The sequence below is a fragment of the Lissotriton vulgaris genome, unplaced genomic scaffold (assembly GCF_964263255.1).
Source record: "Lissotriton vulgaris unplaced genomic scaffold, aLisVul1.2 SCAFFOLD_1307, whole genome shotgun sequence".
NCBI lineage: Eukaryota > Metazoa > Chordata > Amphibia > Caudata > Salamandridae > Lissotriton > Lissotriton vulgaris.
Window position 1 is genome coordinate 227,480 of NW_028243195.1, and position 25,382 is coordinate 252,861.

The window sequence follows — 25,382 nt, forward strand, 5'->3', positions numbered from 1 at the left end:
CAGACGTGGGTCCCAGGCACTCCACACCACTGGAGTCAAGCTAGCCGGGCTGATGAGAGGTGTTACCTCGAAACCGGTCCGGTCCTCGGATGCTTGATTCCGTTCTGGGAAGGACATGGCTTTTGTAGTTCGGACTGGACTGTTCCCATGGGGCACAGGGTCAGAGCTGATTTGCATATCGCCATTGTCTAACCCAGGGTGGTGTGGAGTGCAAAAAAAAACGATGGATTTGGGCCCAGATCCTTGGACTGGGTTGAGTGTGTGACATTGATCCACATTCGGTCCATCACCTGTTGTGTTTGCATATTCCGCCCTAAGTGCGCTGGGGATGCCCAGACGTGGGTCCCAGGCACTCCACACCACTGGAGTCAAGCTAGCCGGGCTGATGAGAGGTGTTACCTCGAAACCGGTCCGGTCCTCGGATGCTTGATTCCGTTCTGGGAAGGACATGGCTTTTGTAGTTCGGACTGGACTGTTCCCATGGGGCACAGGGTCAGAGCTGATTTGCATATCGCCATTGTCTAACCCCGGGTGGTGTGGAGTGCAAAAAAAACGATGGATTTGGGCCCAGATCCTTGGACTGGGTTGAGTGTGTGACATTGATCCACATTCGGTCCATCACCTGTTGTGTTTGCATATTCCGCCCTAAGTGCGCTGGGGATGCCCAGACGTGGGTCCCAGGCACTCCACACCACTGGAGTCAAGCTAGCCGGGCTGATGAGAGGTGTTACCTCGAAACCGGTCCGGTCCTCGGATGCTTGATTCCGTTCTGGGAAGGACATGGCTTTTGTAGTTCGGACTGGACTGTTCCCATAGGGCACAGGGTCAGAGCTGATTTGCATATCGCCATTGTCTAACCCCGGGTGGTGTGGAGTGCAAAAAAAACGATGGATTTGGGCCCAGATCCTTGGACTGGGTTGAGTGTGTGACATTGATCCACATTCGGTCCATCACCTGTTGTGTTTACATATTCCGCCCTAAGTGCGCTGGGGATGCCCAGACGTGGGTCCCAGGCACTCCACACCACTGGAGTCAAGCTAGCCGGGCTGATGAGAGGTGTTACCTCGAAACCGGTCCGGTCCTCGGATGCTTGATTCCGTTCTGGGAAGGACATGGCTTTTGTAGTTCGGACTGGACTGTTCCCATGGGGCACAGGGTCAGAGCTGATTTGCATATCGCCATTGTCTAACCCAGGGTGGTGTGGAGTGCAAAAAAAACGATGGATTTGGGCCCAGATCCTTGGACTGGGTTGAGTGTGTGACATTGATCCACATTCGGTCCATCACCTGTTGTGTTTGCACATTGTAATGATCACAAGGCAGCTGGGCCATAGCTTAGCAACAAGATGGGGACCCCTGGCCTGGGCCTCAGTCCGAGTCATGTGGCAGGTCTCCCAGAGAGTACCAGGCCCCAACAGGATGTCTGAGCAGAGGAGCCACTGAAGTCAACAACACAGGTCTCCGCAAATGCTTTTTTTGTATGTTTGCATGATTCAGTGCTATTGTGTGTGCGAACGTCCTTCGCCTGCCAGTGCTTCTGTGCTCGTTGATGTGACTGTGTGCTTTACCACCAGTGTTTTAGTCACACTCTCTGCAGGAGGCCAGGTGGGTGCTACGGTTCACTCTCTCTGCAGGAGGGCAGAGGAGCAGGTGGGTGCTACAGCTCATTCTCTGTACGGGAGGGCAGGAGCATGTGGGTGCTGCGGTTCACACTCTGCAGGAGGGCAGGTGGGTGCTGCGGCTCATGGTCTCTGCAGGAGGGCAGATGATTGCTGCCGCTCACTTTCTGCAGGAGGGTAGGTGGGTGCTGCGGCTCATACTGCAGGAGGACGGGTGGGTGCTGCGTCTCTCACTCTGCAGGAGGGCAGGTGGGTGCTGTTGGTCACACTCTGCAGGTGGGTGCTAAGGCTCACTCGCCCCGCAGGATGGCAGGTGAGTGCTGCGGCTCACACTCCCTGCCGGAGGGAAGGTGGGTGCTGCTGCTCACATTTTCTACAGGAGGGCGATATGGGTCACACTCTCTGCAGGTGGGTGCTGCAGCTCACTCGCCCTGCTGGAGGACAGGTGGGTGCTGCAGCTCACCCACCCTGCAGGAGGGCAGATGGGTGCTGCTACTCACACTCTCTGCAGGAGGGCAGGTGGGTGCTGCCAGTCGCTCTTCCTGTAGGAGGGCAGGCGGGTGCTGCCGCACCTCCCCGCCCCTACAAGAGGCAGGTTGGGTTTTCCATTGGGCTGCAGTTTATCATCGCCTCCCAAGCCCCATTCGACCTGCGCCGGGAGTCCGCCGCAGCCCTCTCTCCTCTCCGAGCCTAGGAGTGCGTCCGTTTCTGATCAATATCAGATTTAGGTGCTAATTCTCGGATTTTTCTATAGCTGTGACCGGGTGATGTATGAGGCTTCACCCGGGGGTCGACTGGAAAAAAATCAAACGAGACAACTTTCAGTTAACAAAAGACTAGATTGAATATTATTTGTGGGCCCAAATTTCACAGGTTGCAGGGGGTGGGGGAGGGGCAGAGAAGTGCTGCTGTCTGAGGAGGGCGCGTGCATCAGCTCATTTAACCAATTAACCAAGTAAACAGGGACCTCATTAAACACAGGTACTGGTTACTTTTGTTTCCACATGTAGTTGCCACTTACTTTTATCTTGCTACCTGTACCAATTTTGCATGCATGATGCACATGCTGTACATACTATAGGGACACCGTGGACTTAAAATCACTTACTTAGACTTCAGAGAGTGACGACCCGATTAGTCACTGCACTGCTGCCCAGCCTGCATCGTTGTGCACTCTGCCTGTCTTCATCCAGGAGGCTGCGGGCCACTCGAGTCAACTCGTCCCGGCTCCCCGGCACGGCCGCTCGCAGTCGCTGGCCACCTGACTGTCGCCGGCTCACTCAGCTGAGCTGCCAGGTGCCTGCAGTGTTTTGCATGGCCGGCCGGCCGCCGCAATCGATCATCATGCAGGCGGCCATGGGAGAGACTCGAATCTCCTCTCGTGCAGCACTCCACTGACTCAGATGAGTCCCCCACCGCTTCTGCCTACTTCCGACTTCCTCCGGACGAGACAGCACACTACAGGCACATCCAGATTATTAATCCCAGCCCCCTGGTGTGCCACAGAGACTAACAGCAGTATCGACTGCTGAGAGGGCAACCCCTCCCCCCTAATTGGAGCAGTGCGAGTGTGTGTGAGTCACTGTGTAAGCGGCGTGCCGGTGCCGCAGGCAACCACTGTTGCCACATTGTTTACAGGCGACACAGCAGGCAGCTGGGCAGAGTGAGATACATTGTAGCGCTCTCAGCCGCTCCACAGAGCTGAGAGCAGATGGTGGTTTAACTATTTAGTACTCTGCCCAGCAAGCAGCACGTCTCAGAGCAGCAGAGAGCCCGTGCACAGGCGCCGCTGGTGGCGCACGCTGACAGGTGGCAAAATGCTTGACAATGCATTTCAGTGTGGTGATGCAGAACACCGCACAAAATGCGTGAGCGTTACACCTGATGCCTGATACTTGGCAGTACTGGCTAGACTGCCGACCTTGGAGCTGAGAAACCAAGGTTCGAGCCTCGGGGTAGACTCCACAGCCTGTGATTCTGGGCAAATCACTGAATCTCCCCATTACTAAAAAGAAAATGTACGTATCCCTGTTTAACATAACTGGTGCTCATGTATAGCGTTCCAATACCTTCGGGGCAAGTTCGCCCTATATAAAACTGCAAAAAAAAACAAAACACAGGCATACGGTTGGCTGTAAAGTGAATCATACGGGTCGGAGGCTGTAACAAAGGGGTTGCGGTTGCAAACCCTTACCGCCTCTGATTGCCTCCAAGCAAGCATTCAGATCAATGCGTGGCCTTGATGTTTTTAGGTCGAGCCTAAGGCATTGCCTTAGCAATGCTTCTTGGCGAGATTATAGTACAGCTTTCAAAAGTGTACCCAAACTGCGGATCTGGTACAGTGCATGTGATCACAACCACGCGCATTGTGAACAGCTGCCCTTTGCTACCAGAAACTTTGTGCGCGCGCGCCGCGCTCCACCTCTGCTGCCACTTCAGCTCACCAGGCTGCACACCCCCTCACCCCTCGCTCGCTAATGTCCCTCCCACCCTTCTTTTGATCTCCACGGCGAGTTCTCACAGGCTAAATGCCCTTCCCCTCATCCCCAGCACAGAGCGTGCATCGCTTGTTATCTTGTGTGCCTGCTTCCATCTCTCTCCTCCCGTCATTCTCTCTTTATCACCTTCTACTCTTTTATCTTTCCATAGTGATGAATGTTTACTTCCTCTTTTCTGTTTTTATCGCATGTTCCTTCTTTGATCTTTCCCCTTCCTTATTTTCCTCTTGTCCCTTTGGATTTCCCTTTTGTTTGTTTCCCATTCTCCTTTAGCTCTAATTTCTCCTCCATTCCTTCTTTTATCTTTACCGATTTTACTTTTATCTTTGGTGGCAATTTTTTTTTCCCAAATTCATTTTTGCTCGAGAGTTTATGCAACGGTTTTGTAGCCATGGAAACTACTTACTCCCTGCAGATGTCTGCTTCTACAGTCGTCCCCATGAACACTGCTTCGTCCTGCCATGACAGTTCATAGTGCCTTTTGAAGATGGAAACACCTACGGGTGCCCCTTTTTCATGCACAATTAAAAATGTATTATAATAAAACAATTTACAACCAGAGGGGAGTTTCACTAGCTAGAGAAGACTGTTTGGATAAAAAATACATTTACAAATAAACCAGGCTGCTATGGAGCAGATTTGTTTTGTTTGCATGGACAAGCCACCCTTGTTTATTTATTTTATTTTAAAAGTTTTATATAGCGCTGGCTAGACCCGGAGGTATCAGAGCGCTTTACATTAGCATCAGATCACAGTTGCAGGTTACATCGTTGCAAAGGTTACATGGTTCTTAGAGCATGGCAACATAGTTACTTTTAAGGTTCAGATAAACAATAAGCACAAATACGTAAGGGGAAAAGAAGGTACGGTGAGAGATTCAGGGGGGGTTGGAGTAGGGGAAATAGACAGATAATGAAGGTGGGAAAGAGGAAGGCAGGGGAGGGTGTGAGTCACAAAAAGGGGAGAAGAGGGGAAGGGTGACGGGGACACAAACCAGTAGACGAGTCAAGGCAACGTCCAAAGTCCAGTAAGCTGTGATCCCAGGGGAAGTGAAATCTCTTTCCTATCTATATTGCGAGAGGCTCCCTTTACGCAGTGGACTCTCTCAGAGAGGTCTCTGAGACTCCAAGGTCTACATACTGGATCCTTCCCAATAAAGGGGAGAGGGAGTGCTTTGGCAAGGGGTGCCGTACCATACCTCAAGTGGGAGTGGCTCCCTTGGCGCAGTGGACTCACTCAGCGGATTCGCTGAGATTCCAGAGTATAAATATTGGATCTTTCCCCAACAAGGGGAGAAGGAGGGCTTTGTCAAAGGGCACAAAGGACAGGGGGTAGGCAGAGTAGAAGGCAAAGGGAGAGATTCAGGGGAGAGAGGATAGGACCTAGGGAAGAGACAATAAGAGAGACGAAAAGAAGTCTGCCTAAAGACCGACTGGGTAGGTGACGACCAAGGAGGGAGTCCAAGGCCCATCTCCCCTATAGCTAAACCAAGTAGCTCCATCGGGCATCAGACAAAATAGTTCAGTCTCAAAACATTTAGAGAGGAGGGAGGAGAGACATAAATAGAGGTAAGATGCGGTAGGAGACAATAGGAGAGATGCCAGGAAGTGCAACAATGTGGTTCAACAATATACTAGAAGAGAATCAGAATCAACAAGTAAACATTAAGTAAGACAATCAGCAATACAATTAGGGGAGGAGTGAAAGGCGAGAGAAAGTAGTGGGGGGTAGGGGACGAGAGGGAGTGAGGATAAGGGAAGAGACAACCATAGAGAGGAAAGGAAGTCTGTCTAAGGTTCACAGAAAAACAGGGTGGGGAACAAAGGGCAAGGGCATATGAGGGCTGAGGACAAAGGACAGAAGCTGGAAAGAGTAGGAGCAGAGAGGGGGGATGGTTGCACGAGGTGCATAAGGTTTGAACAGAAGCACGTTTCTCCTGCCTGGGGGCTGTATTGTTGAGACCATGTTTAGATAGAGAAAGGTCCTGGGTGAGGGAAGGGAAATTGGGAGGAGGCGTATTGGGCAAAGAAAGAGAGGTAAGTCAGATAGTCACGTGAGCAGTCAAGGGAGGGCAGTGAGTTAAAGCTATGGAGGGAGAAACGTGGAAAGGGAGGAGTAGAAGGATGCAGTGATTGGGAAAGGGTAAGGGGAGGATTCGTCAGAGGAGAAGAAAAAAGAGGGGAATGTGGTCACAAGATGATATGAGAGAAAGAGGCCAGACACATGAGAATATGAGTCATGTAGGTAGGTACGAAGGAAGCGGTAGTCAGGCGGAGTTAGGAGGTAGTGGGAGAGACAGTAGTTGGGAGGTAGAAGGCAAAAGTTATCGGACGTGCGTTAGATTTTGTCAAACAATTTTGTAGGGCCTGCCACATAGACCTAAGCAAAAAGAGAGAATAAAATTCCAAGTCAATATATGAAGCATGGACCAGGGATCTCAAGGTGAGATAAACAGAGGTACTAGAAGGTAAACAACAAAAGGACAAGGTAAATATTATAAGCAAGTAGGTAGTAAACTCCTTCCCGCTATACACTGTTGTGAAAGGCCCCGCAGGAGCAGCTCTCACTCACAGCACATCAAGGCCCACTTCAAAGGCTGGCAGCAGCAGTATGCGGAACTCTCAGGACACTCCCCACTTGCCGGATGCTAACATCTGACCCAGTGCGATCACGCCAGGCACAGACAACTTGTAGGCCCCCCTCGCCAGCCTCAGCAAGGAGGACGTGAAAGTCTATGAGGGGTTCCAGAATGCCCTTAACAATATGCTCTTCAAATTCCCCCTCAGCTGCCACCTCACCACATGCCACAGTAAATCAGAAAGGCAATGCCCCAGGCGGTATCAGGTGCCTCAACGCTCCTATCCCTGAAGTGTTCTGCAGGGCCCTGCCAATCCCGCTGACGGCAGGCGGTACCCAGCCCCTCTCCTTCAGTTGACACAGCCTCAGTCCCGAAGATCTCAGCAGGAGCAGCTCTCGCCCACAGCACCGCAATTCCCACTTCAAGGCTGGCACCAATAGTATGGGGAACATTCCGCACACTCCCCGGTCATCGGATTATCACAACAGGCTAGTGCGATCCTGCCAGCCGCACACGTCACACAGGCCCCCACTATTTAAGTTTGTCACTTAAGTGTGCTTCTCATGCACTCATGATTGCGCCGCTAAGAATGAGCATAGTTTATCCATGTTTAACTGTGTATTTCGCAGCACATTTCACTGTTGTAACCCATGTGTGCAGCACCAGTACTATGAGCCTCTGGTGCTCAGTGCCACAACTGCTGCAGCACAGTAACTTGCTACAGTACAGAAATCCAAGCTTGTGAGCATGATGCTGTGGTCCAGTCCTAGATATTCTTTCCAGCCTGCCAGTTTTCTTCAGACTGCAGCTCCTTTCCTCCCCCACTGGAGATCTAATGTAAATATTGCACCTGCCGCTGTCCGGCTGCGCTTGCCTTCACCCCTGCCCTCTAGCAAACCTGTTAATTACCCTGTACACATACAAATCTGACCCGCTGGCCAACCAAACGCCTGAGTAATTCATCGCACCAGCCCCCTGCTTAAAATTCGCACCCCTCCCCGCTCAGGCACATTTAAATGCTTATTGTCTATGGAGCTCGCGGCCATGAGTGAACTCCTCACTAAAGTAAAACAAAAGTAAAACCCTCCCTCAAACTTCAGAGGTCTCCAGTGTCGGTGCACCATCTCCCTGATGAAAAATTGTAGTCCTAAATCACATGCTAATATTGACAAGATTAACAATGAAAGTGAGTTTTAACACTGACAAAACTGCCCATTGTTATAGCGCTCACCGCCCTCTTCGCTCTTGAATAATGCACGTCATTCGCGCCAGCTGGTATGTGCCTTGCAGTGATCTCAGAAGGATGCTTGCACCCATTTAAATAGTTGTTCGTGTTCTCCTTCCCTACTTTCCCACCCCCTATTGTTTGCCCCTACCACATCCTCCTGCTGCCCTGCTCCACAGTCATAATACCTCCTAAATACTGCTCCTCTCCCCTCTCCTCTTCTACTTCTCCCTCTCCTCCTCCTCCCTTACCCCTCCCCTTCCTCCTCCATCTTCTTCTGCCTCTTCTGTTCTACCCCACTGCTACCATGCCCTCTCCACTTCTGCCCCACTTCTGCTCTTCACTGTCCTCTTCCCTGGTTAACTGCCCCTAAGATCCCTCCCCATCTTCCCCGAAGTTGCTATGTCCTCAGATCCCTCTTCTCCTGACTTGCTCCCCTGTTCTCCTCCACTGATGCACTGCTCCCTCCTCTCCGTCTGCCTGATTATTTGCTCTCACTCACTCTCACTAACTTACTCTCTCACTAACTAACTTACTCGTTCATTAACTAACTATCTCAATCCCTCTTACTAACTCTCTATCTAACGCCCTTTAAAAACACTAATTCAAGCTAACTCTCTCTAATGGACTCTCTCCAAACTAACTCTCTAACTCTCTCTCAAAAACGAACTCACTAACTCTCTCTCCTCTCACTCACTCACTTACTAACTTTCTCACTCTCTCACTAACTAACTAACTCTCTCATTAACAAACTAACTAACTCACTATCACACTTACTGTTACACAGGTACTATTTCCCAAGCTTCAGCCTCCTGTTATTTATGACCCCTCTTAACAAAACGAGCATTGTCATAGCCAATAGGTCTAGCCTATGGGACCTTATAATTGTTTAGTTATCCAGGACAATATCCTTGTTCCGACTAGCCCCCTCTCTTATACACCTTTCTTCTCTGGTCCCTCCTCTGCTTTGCCGTCTCCCTTCCACGACCATGCCACCTCTCCCCACCCTGTCCACTTTCCTCTCATCTTGACTCTCTCGCATTTACTGTATCCATCTTGACTTCTCCGACTGCCCTCTACGCCACCCCCTGCTTTCCACAACTTCCCTATCCGCCGCTCTCTCCCTCTCTACTTCCCGCTTCACTTCTCTCTCCCTTGTCTGTCTCCTTTTTTTTCTCTCACTGCCTCTTGTATTCAGCCCTTCAAACCACCACACCCGCCACCACTACAACATCCACCACCACAACATCCACCACCACCACCACGTCAATTACCACCACGTCCATCACCACCATGTCCACAACCACCACGTCCACCACCACTACCACGTCCAACACCACATCCACCACCACTAAGTCCACCACACCCACCTCCACCACCATCATGTCCACCACCGCCTTCATGGCCACCACCACGTCCCCCACTAGGACACTACCACGTCCACCACCACCACGCCTACCTCCACCACCACATCCACTACCACCACGACTACCACCACATTCACTACCACCACCACGTCCACCACCACATCCACCCCCACATCCACCACCACGTCCACCACCATGTCCACCACCACCACATCCACCACCACCACGTCCACCACCACATTCACTACCACCACCACGTCCACCACCACATCCACCACCACATCCACCACCACGTCCACCACCACGTCCACCACCACGTCCACCACCACATCCACCACCACCACATCCACCACGTCCACCACGACCGCGTCCACCACCACCGCGTCCACCACCACCATGTCCACCACCACCACGTCCACCACCACCACATCCACCACCACCACGTCCACCACCACCACGTCCACCACCACCACCACATTCACCACAACCACGTCCACCACCACCACCACGTCCACCACCACCACGTCCACCACCACCCCGTCCACCACCACCCCGTCCACCACCACCCCGTCCACCACCACATCCACCATCACCTCCACCACCACCACATCCACCACCACCACCATGTCCACTACCACGTCCACCACCACCACCACACCTGCCACCACCACCACGTCCATCACGACCACTTCCACCACTTCCACCACCACCACCACCACCACATCCACCACCACCACGTCCAACACCACCACCACCACGGCCAACACCACCACCACGGCCACCATCATGTCCACCACGAAGCCACCTCATTCTGTTTATCTATCACCCTCACTCTATCTATCGCCCTCATTCTATCTATCGCCCTCACTCTATCTATCGCCCTCACTCTATCTATCGCTCTCACTCTATCTATCGCCCTCACTCTATCTATCGCCCTCACTCTATCTATCGCCCTCACTCTATCTATCGTCCTCTCTCTATCTATCGCCCTCTCTCTATCTATCGTCCTCACTCTATCTATCGCCCTCACTCTATCTATCGCCCTCACTCTATCTATAGCCCTCACTCTATCTATCGCCCTCACTCTATCTATCGCCCTCACTCTATCTATCGCCCTCACTCTATCTATCGCCCTCACTCTATCTATCGCCCTCACTCTATCTATCGCCCTCACTCTATCTATCGCCCTCACTCTATCTATCGCCCTCACTCTATCTATCGCCCTCACTTTATCTATCGCCCTCACTCTATCAATCTATCGCCCTCACTCTATCAATCTATCGCCCTCACTTTATCTATTGCCCTCACTCGATCTATCAATCTATCGCCCTCAGTCTATCTATCGCCCTCAGTCTATCTATCGCCCTCAGTCTATCGCCCTCAGTCTATCTATCGCCCTCAGTCTATCTATCACCCTCAGTCTATCTATGGCCCTCACTCTATCTATGGCCCTCACTCTATCTATGGCCCTCACTCTATCTATGGCCCTCACTCTATCTATGGGTCTCACTCTATCTATCGCCCTCACTCTATCGCCCTCACTCTATCGCCCTCACTCTATCGCCCTCACTCTATCGCCCTCACTCTATCTATCGCCCTCCCTCTATCTATCGCCCTCCCTCTATCTATCGCCCTCCCTCTATCTATCGCCCTCCCTCTATCTATCGCCCTCAGTCTATCTATCGCCCTCAGTCTATCTATCGCCCTCAGTCTATCTATCGCCCTCAGTCTATCTATCGCCCTCAGTCTATCTATCGCCCTCAGTCTATCTATCGCCCTCACTCTATCTATCGCCCTCACTCTATCTATCGCCCTCACTCTATCTATCGCCCTCACTCAATCTATCGCCCTCACTCTATCTATCGCCCTCACTCTATCTATCGCCCTCACTCTATCTATCTATCGCCCTCACTCTATCTATCTATCGCCCTCACTCTATCTATCTATCGCCCTCACTCTATCTATCTATCGCCCTCACTCTATCTATCTATCGCCCTCACTCTATCTATCTATCGCCCTCACTCTATCTATCGCCCTCACTCTATCTATCTATCGCCCTCACTCTATCTATCTATCGCCCTCACTCTATCTATCTATCGCCCTCACTCTATCTATCTATCGCCCTCACTCTATCTATCTATCGCCTTCACTCTATCTATCTATCGCCTTCACTCTATCTATCTATCGCCCTCACTCTATCTATCGCCCTCACTCTATCGCCCTCACTCTATCGCCCTCACTCTATCTATCGCCCTCACTCTATCTATCGCCCTCACTCTATCTATCGCCCTCACTCTATCTATCGCTCTCTATCTACCTATCGCCCTCACTCTATCGCCCTCAGTCTATCTATCACCCTCAGTCTATCTATCGCTCTCTATCTATCTATCGCTCTCTATCTATCTATCGCCCTCAGTCTATCTATCGCCCTCAGTCTATCGCCCTCTGTCTATCTATCGCTCTCTATCTATCTATCTGTCTATCTATCTATCGCCCTCAGTCTATCTATCGCCCTCAGTCTATCTATCGCCCTCAGTCTATCTATCGCCCTCAGTCTATCTATCGCCCTCAGTCTATCTATCGCCCTCACTCTATCGCCCTCACTCTATCTATCTATCGCCCTCACTCTATCTATCTATCGCCCTCACTCTATCTATCTATCGCCCTCACTCTATCTATCTATCACCCTCACTCTATCTATCTATCGCCCTCACTCTATCTATCTATCGCCCTCACTCTATCTATCTATCGCCCTCACTCTATCTATCTATCGCCCTCACTCTATCTATCGCCCTCACTCTATCTATCGCCCTCACTCTATCTATCTATCGCCCTCACTCTATCTACCTATCGCCCTCACTCTATCGCCCTCAGTCTATCTATCACCCTCAGTCTATCTATCGCTCTCTATCTATCTATCGCTCTCTATCTATCTATCGCCCTCAGTCTATCTATCGCCCTCAGTCTATCGCCCTCTGTCTATCTATCGCTCTCTATCTATCTATCTGTCTATCTATCTATCGCCCTCAGTCTATCTATCGCCCTCAGTCTATCTATCGCCCTCAGTCTATCTATCGCCCTCAGTCTATCTATCGCCCTCAGTCTATCTATCGCCCTCACTCTATCGCCCTCACTCTATCTATCTATCGCCCTCACTCTATCTATCTATCGCCCTCACTCTATCTATCTATCGCCCTCACTCTATCTATCTATCACCCTCACTCTATCTATCTATCGCCCTCACTCTATCTATCTATCGCCCTCACTCTATCTATCTATCGCCCTCACTCTATCTATCTATCGCCCTCACTCTATCTATCGCCCTCACTCTATCTATCGCCCTCACTCTATCTATCTATCGCCCTCACTCTATCTATCTATCGCCCTCACTCTATCTATCGCCCTCACTCTATCGCCCTCACTCTATCGCCCTCACTCTATCGCCCTCACTCTATCTATCGCCCTCACTCTATCTATCTATCGCCCTCACTCTATCTATCTATCGCCCTCACTCTATCTATCTATCGCCCTCACTCTATCTATCGCCCTCACTCTATCTATCTATCGCCCTCACTCTATCTATCTATCGCCCTCACTCTATCTATCTATCGCCCTCACTCTATCTATCTATCGCCCTCACTCTATCTATCTATCGCCCTCACTCTATCTATCTATAGCCCTCACTCTATCTATCGCCCTATCGCCCTCAGTCTATCTATCGCCCTCAGTCTATCTATCGCCCTCAGTCTATCTATCGCTCTCTATCTATCTATCGCTCTCTATCTATCTATCGCCCTCACTCTATCTATCGCCCTCCCTCTATCTATCGCCCTATCGCCCTCACTCTATCTATCTATCGCCCTCACTCTATCTATCTATCGCCCTCACTCTATCTATCTATCGCCCTCACTCTATCTATCTATCGCCCTCACTCTATCTATCTATCGCCCTCACTCTATCCCCCTCACTCTATCGCCCTCACTCTATCGCCCTCACTCTATCGCCCTCACTCTATCGCCCTCACTCTATCGCCCTCACTCTATCGCCCTCACTCTATCGCCCTCACTCTATCTATCTATCGCCCTCACTCTATCTATCGCCCTCCCTCTATCTATCGCCCTATCGCCCTCACTCTATCTATCTATCGCCCTCACTCTATCTATCTATCGCCCTCACTCTATCTATCTATCGCCCTCACTCTATCTATCTATCGCCCTCACTCTATCTATCTATCGCCCTCACTCTATCTATCGCCCTCACTCTATCCCCCTCACTCTATCGCCCTCACTCTATCGCCCCCACTCTACCTATCGCCCCCACTCTACCTATCGCCCCCACTCTACCTATCGCCCCCACTCTACCTATCGCCCCCACTCTACCTATCGCCCCCACTCTATCTATCTATCGCCCTCACTCTATCTATCTATCGCCCTCACTCTATCTATCTATCGCCCTCACTCTATCTATCTATCGCCCTCACTCTATCTATCGCCCTCAGTTTATCTATCGCCCTCACTCTATCGCCCTCACTCTATCGCTCTCTATCTATCTATCGCCCTCACTCTATCGCCCTCACTCTATCGCCCTCACTCTATCGCCCTCACTCTATCGCCCTCACTCTATCGCCCTCACTCTATCGCCCTCACTCTATCGCCCTCACTCTATCGCCCTCACTCTATCGCCCTCACTCTATCGCCCTCCCTCTATCTATCGCCCTCACTCTACCGCCCTCACTCTACCGCCCTCACTCTATCTATCTATCGCCCTCACTCTATCTATCTATCGCCCTCACTCTATCTATCGCCCTATCGCCCTCACTCTATCTATCTATCGCCCTCACTCTATCTATCTATCGCCCTCACTCTATCTATCTATCGCCCTCACTCTATCTATCTATCGCCCTCACTCTATCTATCTATCGCCCTCACTCTATCTATCTATCGCCCTCACTCTATCTATCTATCGCCCTCACTCTATCGCCCTCACTCTATCGCCCTCACTCTATCGCCCTCACTCTATCGCCCTCACTCTATCGCCCTCACTCTATCGCCCTCACTCTATCGCCCTCACTCTATCGCCCTCCCTCTATCTATCGCCCTCACTCTACCGCCCTCACTCTATCTATCTATCGCCCTCACTCTATCTATCTATCGCCCTCACTCTATCTATCTATCGCCCTCACTCTATCTATCTATCGCCCTCACTCTATCTATCTATCGCCCTCACTCTATCTATCTATCGCCCTCACTCTATCTATCTATCGCCCTCACTCTATCTATCGCCCTATCGCCCTCAGTTTATCTATCGCCCTCACTCTATCGCCCTCACTCTATCGCCCTCACTCTATCGCCCTCACTCTATCTATCTATCGCCCTCACTCTATCTATCGCTCTCTATCTATCTATCGCTCTCTATCTATCTATCGCTCTCTATCTATCTATCGCCCTCAGTCTATCTATCGCCCTCAGTCTATCTATGGCACTCACTCTATCTATAGCCCTCACTCTATCTATCGCCCTATCGCCCTCAGTCTATCTATCGCCCTCAGTCTATCTATCACCCTCAGTCTATCTATCGCTCTCTATCTATCTATCGCTCTCTATCTATCTATCGCCCTCAGTCTATCTATCGCCCTCAGTCTATCGCCCTCAGTCTATCTATCGCTCTCTATCTATCTATCTGTCTATCTATCGCCCTCAGTTTATCTATCGCCCTCACTCTATCTATCGCCCTATCGCCCTCAGTTTATCTATCGCCCTCACTCTATCGCCCTCACTCTATCGCCCTCACTCTATCGCCCTCACTCTATCTATCTATCGCCCTCACTCTATCTATCGCTCTCTATCTATCTATCGCCCTCAGTCTATCTATCACCCTCACTCTATCTATGGCACTCACTCTATCTATAGCCCTCACTCTATCTATCGCCCTATCGCCCTCAGTCTATCTATCGCCCTCAGTCTATCTATCACCCTCAGTCTATCTATCGCTCTCTATCTATCTATCGCTCTCTATCTATCTATCGCCCTCAGTCTATCTATCGCCCTCAGTCTATCGCCCTCAGTCTATCTATCGCTCTCTATCTATCTATCTGTCTATCTATCGCCCTCAGTTTATCTATCACCCTCACTCTATCGCCCTCACTCTATCGCCCTCACTCTATCGCCCTCACTCTATCGCCCTCACTCTATCGCCCTCACTCTATCTATCGCCCTCACTCTATCTATCGCCCTCACTCTATCTATCGCCCTCACTCTATCTATCGCCCTCCCTCTATCTATCGCCCTATCGCCCTCAGTCTATCTATCGCCCTCACTCTATTGCCCTCACTCTATCTATCGCCCTCCCTCTATCTATCGCCCTCCCTCTATCTATCGCCCTCACTCTATCTATCGCCCTCCCTCTATCTATCGCCCTCAGTCTATCTATCGCCCTCAGTCTATCTATCTCCCTCAGTCTATCTATCGCCCTCAGTCTATCTATCGCCCTCACTCTATCGCCCTCAGTCTATCTATCGCCCTCACTCTATCGCCCTCACTCTATCACCCTCACTCTATCGCCCTCACTCTATCGCCCTCACTCTATCGCCCTCACTCTATCGCCCTCACTCTATCGCCCTCACTCTATCTATCTGTATATCTATTGCCCTCTCTCTATCTATCGCCCTCACTCTACCTATCGCCCTCCTATCGCCCTCACTCTACCTATCGCCCTCACTCTACCTATCGCCCTCACTCTACCTATCGCCCTCACTCTACCTATCGCCCTCACTCTACCTATCGCCCCCACTCTACCTATCGCCCCCACTCTACCTATCGCCCCCACTCTACCTATCGCCCCCACTCTACCTATCGCCCCCACTCTACCTATCGCCCCCACTCTACCTATCGCCCCCACTCTACCTATCGCCCCCACTCTACCTATCGCCCCCACTCTACCTATCGCCCCCACTCTACCTATCGCCCCCACTCTACCTATCGCCCCCACTCTACCTATCGCCCCCACTCTACCTATCGCCCCCACTCTACCTATCGCCCCCACTCTATCTATCTATCTATCGCCCTCACTCTATCTATCTATCTATCGCCCTCACTCTATCTATCTATCGCCCTCACTCTATCTATCTATCTATCGCCCTCACTCTATCTATCTATCGCCCTCACTCTATCTATCTATCGCCCTCACTCTATCTATCTATCGCCCTCCCTCACTCTATCGCCCTCCCTCACTCTATCGCCCTCACTCTATCTATCGCCCTCCCTCACTCTATCGCCCTCACTCTATCTATCGCCCTCACTCTATCTATCGCCCTCACTCTATCTATCGCCCTCACTCTATCTATCGCCCTCACTCTATCTATCGCCCTCACTCTATCTATCGCCCTCACTCTATCTATCTATCGCCCTCACTCTATCTATCTATCGCCCTCACTCTATCTATCTATCGCCCTCTATCTATCTATCGCCCTCACTCTACCTATCGCCCCCACTCTACCTATCGCCCCCACTCTACCTATCGCCCCCACTCTACCTATCGCCCCCACTCTACCTATCGCCCCCACTCTACCTATCGCCCCCACTCTACCTATCGCCCCCACTCTACCTATCGCCCCCACTCTATCTATCTATCGCCTTCACTCTATCTATCTATCTATCGCCCTCACTCTATCTATCTATTGCCCTCACTCTATCTATCTATCTATCGCCCTCACTCTATCTATCTATCGCCCTCACTCTATCTATCTATCGCCCTCACTCTATCTATCTATCGCCCTCACTCTATTTTTCTATCGCCCTCACTCTATCTATCTATCGCCCTCACTCTATCTATCTATCGCCCTCACTCTATCTATCGCCCTCACTCTATCTATCGCCCTCACTCTATCTATCGCCCTCACTCTATCTATCGCCCTCACTCTATCTATCTATCGCCCTCACTCTATCGCTCTCTATCTATCGCCCTCACTCTATCGCTCTCTATCTATCTATCGCCCTCACTCTATCGCTCTCTATCTATCTATCGCCCTCACTCTATCTATCGCCCTATCGCCCTCAGTCTATTTATCGCCCTCAGTCTATCTATCGCCCTCAGTCTATCTATCGCTCTCTATCTATCTATCGCTCTCTATCTATCTATCGCTCTCTATCTATCTATCGCTCTCTATCTATCTATCGCCCTCAGTCTATCTATCGCCCTCCCTCTATCTATCTATCGCCCTCACTCTATCTATCGCCCTCACTCTATCTATCGCCCTCACTCTATCTATCTATCGCCCTCACTCTATTTTTCTATCGCCCTCACTCTATTTTTCTATCGCCCTCAGTCTATCTATCGCCCTCACTCTACCTATCGCCCTCACTCTACCTATCGCCCTCACTCTACCTATCGCCCTCACTCTATCTATCGCCCTCACTCTATCTATCGCCCTCACTCTATCTATCGCCCTCCCTCTATCTATCGCCCTATCGCCCTCAGTCTATCTATCGCCCTCACTCTATCTATCTATCGCCCTATCGCCCTCAGTCTATCTATCGCCCTCACTCTATCTATCTATCGCCCTCACTCTATCTATCTATCGCCCTCACTCTATCTATCGCCCTCACTCTATCTATCTATCGCCCTCACTCTATCTATCTATCGCCCTCACTCTATCTATCTATCGCCCTCACTCTATCTATCGCCCTCACTCTATCTATCGCCCTCACTCTATCTATCGCCCTCCCTCTATCTATCGCCCTATCGCCCTCAGTCTATCTATCGCCCTCACTCTATCGCCCTCACTCTATCGCCCTCACTCTATCTATCGCCCTCACTCTATCTATCGCCCTCCCTCTATCTATCGCCCTCCCTCTATCTATCGCCCTCCCTCTATCTATCGCCCTCCCTCTATCTATCGCCCTCCCTCTATCTATCACCCTCAGTCTATCTATCTATCGCCCTCACTCTATCTATCGCCCTCCCTCTATCTATCGCCCTCCCTCTATCTATCGCCCTCCCTCTATCTATCGCCCTATCGCCCTCAGTCTATTTATCGCCCTCAGTCTATCTATCGCCCTCAGTCTATCTATCGCTCTCTATCTATCTATCGCTCTCTATCTATCTATCGCTCTCTATCTATCTATCGCTCTCTATCTATCTATCGCCCTCAGTCTATCTATCGCCCTCCCTCTATCTATCTATCGCCCTCACTCTATCTATCGCCCTCACTCTATCTATCGCCCTCACTCTATCTATCTATCGCCCTCACTCTATTTTTCTATCGCCCTCACTCTATTTTTCTATCGCCCTCAGTCTATCTATCGCCCTCACTCTACCTATCGCCCTCACTCTACCTATCGCCCTCACTCTACCTATCGCCCTCACTCTATCTATCGCCCTCACTCTATCTATCGCCCTCACTCTATCTATCGCCCTCCCTCTATCTATCGCCCTATCGCCCTCAGTCTATCTATCGCCCTCACTCTATCTATCTATCGCCCTCACTCTATCTATCTATCGCCCTCACTCTATCTATCGCCCTCACTCTATCTATCTATCGCCCTCAGTCTATCTATCTATCGCCCTCACTCTATCTATCTATCGCCCTCACTCTACCTATCGCCCTCACTCTACCTATCGCCCTCACTCTATCTATCGCCCTCACTCTATCTATCGCCCTCCCTCTATCTATCGCCCTATCGCCCTCAGTCTATCTATCGCCCTCACTCTATCTATCGCCCTCACTCTATCTATCGCCCTGACTCTATCTATCGCCCTCCCTCTATCTATCGCCCTCAGTCTATCTATCGCCCTCAGTCTATCTATCGCCCTCAGTCTATCTATCTCCCTCAGTCTATCTATCGCCCTCAGTCTATCTATCGCCCTCACTCTATCGCCCTCACTCTATCTATCGCCCTCACTCTATCGCCCTCCCTCTATCTATCTATCGCCCTCACTCTATCACCCTCACTCTATCGCCCTCACTCTATCGCCCTCACTCTATCTATCTGTATATCTATTGCCCTCTCTCTATCTATCGCCCTCACTCTACCTATCGCCCTCACTCTACCTATCGCCCTCACTCTACCTATCGCCCCCACTCTACCTATCGCCCCCACTCTACCTATCGCCCCCACTCTACCTATCGCCCCCACTCTACCTATCGCCCCCACTCTACCTATCGCCCCCACTCTACCTATCGCCCCCACTCTATCGCCCCCACTCTATCTATCTATCTATCTATCGCCCTCACTCTATCTATCTATTGCCCTCACTCTATCTATCTATTGCCCTCACTCTATCTATCTATCGCCCTCACTCTATCTATCTATCGCCCTCACTCTATTTTTCTATCGCCCTCACTCTATCTATCTATCGCCCTCACTCTATCTATCTATCGCCCTCACTCTATTTTTCTATCGCCCTCACTCTATCTATCTATCTATCGCCCTCACTCTATCTATCTATCGCCCTCACTCTATCTATCTATCGCCCTCACTCTATCTATCTATCGCCCTCACTCTATCTATCTATCTATCGCCCTCACTCTATCTATCTATCGCCCTCACTCTATTTTTCTATCGCCCTCACTCTATTTTTCTATCGCCCTCACTCTATCTATCTATTGCCCTCACTCTATCTATCTATCTATCGCCCTCACTCTATCTATCTATCGCCCTCACTCTATCTATCTATCGCCCTCACTCTATCTATCGCCCTCACTCTATCTATCGCCCTCACTCTATCTATCGCCCTCACTCTATCTATCTATCGCCCTCACTCTATCTATCTATCGCCCTCACTCTATCTATCGCCCTCACTCTATCTATCGCCCTCACTCTATCTATCGCCCTCACTCTATCTATCGCCCTCACTCTATCTATCGCCCTCACTCTATCTATCGCCCTCACTCTATCTATCTATCTATCGCCCTCACTCCATCTATCTATCGCCCTCACTCTATCTATCTATCGCCCTCACTCTATCTATCTATCGCCCTCACTCTATCTATCGCCCTCACTCTATCTATCTATCGCCCTCACTCTATCTATCTATCTATCGCCCTCACTCTATCTATCTATCTATCTATCGCCCTCACTCTATCTATCTATCTATCGCCCTCACTCTATCTATCTATCTATCTATCGTCCTCACTCTATCTATCTATCTATCGTCCTCACTCTATCTATCTATCGCCCTCCCTCACTCTATCGCCCTCACTCTATCTATCGCCCTCACTCTATCTATCGCCCTCACTCTATCTATCGCCCTCACTCTATCTATCGCCCTCACTCTATCTATCGCCCTCACTCTATCTATCGCCCTCACTCTATCTATCGCCCTCACTCTATCTATCGCCCTATCGCCCTCACTCTATCTATCGCCCTCCCTCTATCTATCGTTCTATCGCCCTCAGTCTATCTATCGCCCTCACTCTATCGCCCTCACTCTATCTATCGCCCTCACTCTATCTATCGCCCTATCGCCCTCAGTTTATCTATCGCCCTCACTCTATCGCCCTCACTCTATCGCCCTCACTCTATCGCCCTCACTCTATCTATCGCCCTCACTCTATCTATCGCTCTCTATCTATCTATCGCTCTCTATCTATCTATCGCCCTCAGTCTATCTATCACCCTCACTCTATCTATGGCACTCACTCTATCTATAGCCCTCACTCTATCTATCGCCCTATCGCCCTCAGTCTATCTATCGCCCTCAGTCTATCTATCACCCTCAGTCTATCTATCGCCCTCCCTCTATCTATCTATCGCCCTCACTCTATCTATCGCCCTCACTCTATCTATCTATCGCCCTCACTCTATTTTTCTATCGCCCTCACTCTATCTATCTATCGCCCTCAGTCTATCTATCGCCCTCACTCTACCTATCGCCCTCACTCTACCTATCGCCCTCACTCTATCTATCGCCCTCACTCTATCTATCGCCCTCACTCTATCTATCGCCCTCCCTCTATCTATCGCCCTATCGCCCTCAGTCTATCTATCGCCCTCACTCTATCTATCTATCGCCCTCACTCTATCTATCTATCGCCCTCACTCTATCTATCTATCGCCCTCACTCTATCTATCGCCCTCACTCTATCTATCGCCCTCACTCTATCTATCGCCCTCCCTCTATCTATCGCCCTATCGCCCTCAGTCTATCTATCGCCCTCACTCTATCGCCCTCACTCTATCGCCCTCACTCTATCTATCGCCCTCACTCTATCTATCGCCCTCACTCTATCTATCGCCCTCCCTCTATCTATCGCCCTCCCTCTATCTATCGCCCTCCCTCTATCTATCGCCCTCCCTCTATCTATCACCCTCAGTCTATCTATCTATCGCCCTCAGTCTATCTATCTATCGCCCTCACTCTATCTATCTATCGCCCTCACTCTATCTATCGCCCTCACTCTATCTATCTATCGCCCTCACTCTACCTATCGCCCTCACTCTACCTATCGCCCTCACTCTACCTATCGCCCTCACTCTATCTATCGCCCTCACTCTATCTATCGCCCTCCCTCTATCTATCGCCCTATCGCCCTCAGTCTATCTATCGCCCTCACTCTATCTATCGCCCTCACTCTATCTATCGCCCTGACTCTATCTATCGCCCTCCCTCTATCTATCGCCCTCAGTCTATCTATCGCCCTCAGTCTATCTATCGCCCTCAGTCTATCTATCTCCCTCAGTCTATCTATCGCCCTCAGTCTATCTATCGCCCTCACTCTATCGCCCTCACTCTATCTATCGCCCTCACTCTATCGCCCTCCCTCTATCTATCTATCGCCCTCACTCTATCACCCTCACTCTATCGCCCTCACTCTATCGCCCTCACTCTATCTATCTGTATATCTATTGCCCTCTCTCTATCTATCGCCCTCACTCTACCTATCGCCCTCACTCTACCTATCGCCCTCACTCTACCTATCGCCCCCACTCTACCTATCGCCCCCACTCTACCTATCGCCCCCACTCTACCTATCGCCCCCACTCTACCTATCGCCCCCACTCTACCTATCGCCCCCACTCTATCGCCCCCACTCTATCTATCTATCTATCTATCGCCCTCACTCTATCTATCTATTGCCCTCACTCTATCTATCTATCGCCCTCACTCTATCTATCTATCGCCCTCACTCTATTTTTCTATCGCCCTCACTCTATCTATCTATCGCCCTCACTCTATCTATCTATCGCCCTCACTCTATTTTTCTATCGCCCTCACTCTATCTATCGCCCTCACTCTATCGCCCTCACTCTATCTATCTATCGCCCTCACTCTATCTATCTATCGCCTTCACTCTATCTATCTATCGCCCTCACTCTATCGCCCTCACTCTATCGCCCTCACTCTATCGCCCTCACTCTATCGCCCTCACTCTATCGCCCTCACTCTATCGCCCTCACTCTATCGCCCTCACTCTATCGCCCTCACTCTATCTATCGCCCTCACTCTATCTATCGCCCTCCCTCTATCTATCGCCTTCCCTCTATCTATCACCCTCAGTCTATCTATCTATCGCCCTCACTCTATCTATCTATCGCCCTCACTCTATCTATCGCCCTCACTCTATCTATCTATCGCCCTCACTCTATCTATCTATCGCCCTCACTCTATCTATCTATCGCCCTCACTCTATCTATCGCCCTCACTCTACCTATCGCCCCCACTCTACCTATCGCCCCCACTCTATCGCACCCACTCTATCGCCCTCACTCTATCGCCCTCACTCTATCTATCTATCGCCCTCACTCTATCTATCTATCGCCCTCACTCTATCTATCTATCGCCCTCACTCTATCTACCTATCGCCCCCACTCTACCTATCGCCCCCACTCTACCTATCGCCCCCACTCTACCTATCGCCCCCACTCTACCTATCGCCCCCACTCTACCTATCGCCCCCACTCTATCTATCTATCGCCCTCACTCTATCGCCCTCACTCTATCTATCGCCCTCACTCTATCTATCTATCGCCCTCACTCTATTTTTCTATCGCCCTCACTCTATCTATCTATCGCCCTCACTCTATCTATCGCCCTCAGTCTATCGCCCTCAGTCTATCTATCGCCCTCAGTCTATCTATCGCCCTCACTCTATCTATCGCCCTCAGTCTATCTATCGCCCTCAGTCTATCGCCCTCAGTCTATCTATCGCCCTCACTCTATCGCCCTCACTCTATCGCCCTCACTCTATCGCCCTCACTCTATCTATCTATCGCCCTCACTCTATCTATCTATCGCCCTCACTCTATCTATCTATCGCCCTCACTCTATCTATCTATCGCCCTCACTCTATCTATCTATCGCCCTCACTCTATCTATCTATCGCCCTCACTCTATCTATCTATCGCCCTCACTCTATCTATCTATCGCCCTCACTCTATCTATCGCCCTCACTCTATCTATCGCCCTCACTCTATCTATCGCCCTCACTCTATCTATCGCCCTCACTCTATCTATCTATCGCCCTCACTCTATCTATCTATCGCCCTCACTCTATCGCTCTCTATCTATCTATCGCCCTCACTCTATCTATCGCCCTATCGCCCTCAGTCTATTTATCGCCCTCAGTCTATTTATCGCCCTCAGTCTATCTATCGCTCTCTATCTATCTATCGCTCTCTATCTATCTATCGCTCTCTATCTATCTATCGCCCTCCCTCTATCTATCGCCCTATCGCCCTCAGTCTATCTATCGCCCTCCCTCTATCTATCTATCGCCCTCACTCTATCTATCGCCCTCACTCTATCTATCGCCCTCACTCTATCTATCTATCGCCCTCACTCTATCTATCTATCGCCCTCACTCTATCTATCGCCCTCACTCTATCTATCGCCCTCACTCTATCTATCGCCCTCACTCTATCTATCGCCCTCACTCTATCTATCGCCCTCACTCTATCTATCGCCCTCACTCTATCTATCGCCCTCACTCTATCTATCGCCCTCACTCTATCTATCTATCGCCCTCACTCTATCTATCTATCGCCCTCACTCTATCGCTCTCTATCTATCTATCGCCCTCACTCTATCTATCGCCCTCAGTCTATTTATCGCCCTCAGTCTATTTATCGCCCTCAGTCTATCTATCGCTCTCTATCTATCTATCGCTCTCTATCTATCTATCGCTCTCTATCTATCTATCGCCCTCCCTCTATCTATCGCCCTATCGCCCTCAGTCTATCTATCGCCCTCCCTCTATCTATCTATCGCCCTCACTCTATCTATCGCCCTCACTCTATCTATCGCCCTCACTCTATCTATCGCCCTCACTCTATCTATCGCCCTCACTCTATCTATCTATCGCCCTCACTCTATTTTTCTATCGCCCTCACTCTATCTATCTATCGCCCTCAGTCTATCTATCGCCCTCACTCTACCTATCGCCCTCACTCTATCTATCGCCCTCACTCTATCTATCGCCCTCCCTCTATCTATCGCCCTATCGCCCTCAGTCTATCTATCGCCCTCACTCTATCTATCTATCGCCCTCACTCTATCTATCGCCCTCACTCTATCTATCGCCCTCACTCTATCTATCGCCCTCACTCTATCTATCGCCCTCACTCTATCTATCGCCCTCCCTCTATCTATCGCCCTATCGCCCTCAGTCTATCTATCGCCCTCACTCTATCGCCCTCACTCTATCTATCGCCCTCACTCTATCTATCGCCCTCCCTCTATCTATCGCCCTCCCTCTATCGCCCTCCCTCTATCTATCGCCCTCCCTCTATCTATCGCCCTCCCTCTATCTATCGCCCTCCCTCTATCTATCGCCCTCCCTCTATCTATCACCCTCAGTCTATCTATCTATCGCCCTCACTCTATCTATCTATCGCCCTCACTCTATCTATCGCCCTCACTCTATCGCCCTCACTCTATCTATCTATCGCCCTCACTCTACCTATCGCCCTCACTCTACCTATCGCCCTCACTCTATCTATCGCCCTCCCTCTATCTATCGCCCTATCGCCCTCAGTCTATCTATCGCCCTCACTCTATCTATCGCCCTCACTCTATCTATCGCCCTGACTCTATCTATCGCCCTCCCTCTATCTATCGCCCTCAGTCTATCTATCGCCCTCAGTCTATCTATCGCCCT

The 25,382-nt window shown here is 50.5% G+C and overlaps 1 protein-coding gene across 1 annotated transcript in view; it reads left to right on the plus strand.

Moving 5' to 3' along the window:
- The window catches only part of LOC147668673 (vacuolar protein sorting-associated protein 53 homolog), a 508,123-nt gene that overhangs the window by 197,825 nt on the left and 284,916 nt on the right, over positions 1 to 25,382 (plus strand). The window lies entirely within an intron of this gene.